The following is a 2,100-nucleotide window of genomic DNA, read 5'->3' as shown; positions in this document are numbered from 1 at the left end:
GTAAACCTCCTCTGTACCCTCTCCAAAGCCTCCACGTCCTTCTGGTAGTGTGGCGACCAGAATTGCACGCAATATTCTCAGTGTGGCCTAACTAAGGTTCTGTACAGCTGCAACATGACTTGCCAATTTTAATACTCTCTACCCCGACCGATGAAGGCAAGCATGCCGTATGCCTTCTTGACTACCTTATCCACCTGCGTTGCCACTTTCAGTGACCTTTGCCTTGGGTGGGTCCACGTTGATCCATTACATTCAGAATCACCTCCTTGAAATAACTCCATAGTACAACGACAGTAACCACACAGAATCTGCTTCAAACACTCCTCCACATTTTATCTGTTCTGACTGTCAACACCTCCAGCTCTTTTGTTTAAGTGGAACCCATCAGGTTTGTATAGGCTCCTTCTATTCTGAAAGCTGTAGCACTGGTTCAGGGAATTCAGCCCTGTTTCTCTCCTCTCAAGGCTCAGCCATGCTTGATCTGCGTGGTATTTTGCTTTTATTGCAACGTTACAAGACCTCCAATCCTCTGGAAAACGATGGTCAGACCTTCCACTATTTCTTCCCTGGCTTCATTCAACAGCCTGGGGTACATTTCATCTGGTCCTGGTGATTTATCCACATTCAAGGATGCTCATCCCATTAAGACTTCCTCTCTCCTTTGGTTATCACGTCCAATACTTCACACTCCTCCTCCTTCATAACAATATCTGCATCACCCTCTCATTTGAGAAGACAGTAATGTATTCATTAAGGATATCGGCAACATCTTCCACCCCGATACAAAGGTAACATTTTTGATCTTTTATGTGCCCTGCTGTTTGCTTAGTTGCCTCTGACTCGAATGTTTTGATGCAACATCTTTGGGTCCATTGTTATTTTGTTTGTCCATGTTCTTTCCTGTTCTCTCTTTGCTCTTCACCGCTGCTCCCAAACGCCTCCAGTGCAGTCAAAACGCAAGGTGTCAGAAGTGGGATTCGAACCCACGCCTCCAATAGAGACTGCGACCTAAACGCAGCGCCTTAAACCGCTCGGCCATCCTGACCGCCTACTGGCTATCATTAATGCTAAGGAAATTATTCATTCTTTGTGAAAGTATTTGTGAGATTGTGGAAATGTCTGGAAGAGGAAAGACCAGCGGGAAAGCTCGGGCCAAGGCCAAGTCTCGCTCCTCCCGGACTGGACTGCAGTTCCCGGTGGGCCGTGTTCACAGGCTCCTGAGAAAGGGCAACTATGCTGAGCGTGTGGGTGCTGGAGCCCCGGTCTATCTGGCTGCTGTGCTCGAGTATCTGACCGCTGAAATCCTCGAGCTGGCCGGTTACGCGGCCCGGGACAACAAGAGGACCCGCATCATCCCCAGACACCTGCAGCTGGCCGTCCGCAACGACGAGGAGCTCAACAAGCTGCTGGGATGGGTGACTATCGCTCAGGGCGGGGTGCTGCCTCATATCCAGGCCGTGCTGCTGCCCAAGAAAACCAGCACTCGAGCTCCCAGAAAAAGTAAAGCGGCCAAAATGTCATCTCAGAAACCAAAGGCTCTTTTCAGAGCCACCCACAGTCTCTGTGAAAGGACTGGTTACTGTCAGGAGGGAATCAGTGATGGAGTTATTGTAACAGTGGATTGACCTGTTTCACATCTGTCCAGGTGTGTTTTCAGTTCCCTCTCTGGATTTCGCTCTGTTTCACTGCTCACACATCTCCCCCTCTAGTTAAGTGAAGAACTGAACTACAGGGTGTCAGAATCAACAATTTAATAAATCCCGCTGCCTTCGATTTGATAAATCCCGAGATTATCCCGGTACATTAACGGGAACTGGTTCGGAGCTGATGAATTAATTTAATAATGGAAGTGTCCGGGTTAATTCTCTGTTTTTCATTTGGACAGTTTGAATTGTGTTTTTTTTTTCTCTCCGGTGATCTGAGCGCCGCTTCTCAATGAGAATCTTCTCCCAGAACAGAGTAAATGCAGGAAGGAAGAGGCCATTCTCGGGCTGTGTGTCTCTCTCCTAACCTGATCTGTTTAGACCGCACTGTTCCCAGAGGACGGAATCAGTGAGAGTTGTGCACACACAGGAGCTGAGTCCGTTGCAGCGCTTTAAT

The 2,100-nt window shown here is 48.3% G+C and overlaps 1 non-coding gene across 1 annotated transcript; it reads right to left on the bottom strand.

Annotated features, from left to right (window-relative positions):
* Positions 1-962: 962 nt before the first annotated feature.
* trnal-uag (transfer RNA leucine (anticodon UAG)) lies at positions 963-1,045 on the bottom strand. Its single transcript has one exon. It is a non-coding gene; the product is annotated as a tRNA-Leu (tRNA).
* Between the last annotated feature and the right edge of the window lie 1,055 nt (positions 1,046-2,100).

This window comes from Heterodontus francisci, unplaced genomic scaffold, assembly GCF_036365525.1.
Source record: "Heterodontus francisci isolate sHetFra1 unplaced genomic scaffold, sHetFra1.hap1 HAP1_SCAFFOLD_221, whole genome shotgun sequence".
Taxonomy (NCBI): domain Eukaryota; kingdom Metazoa; phylum Chordata; class Chondrichthyes; order Heterodontiformes; family Heterodontidae; genus Heterodontus; species Heterodontus francisci.
This window is presented reverse-complemented; position numbering and strand designations above follow the sequence as displayed.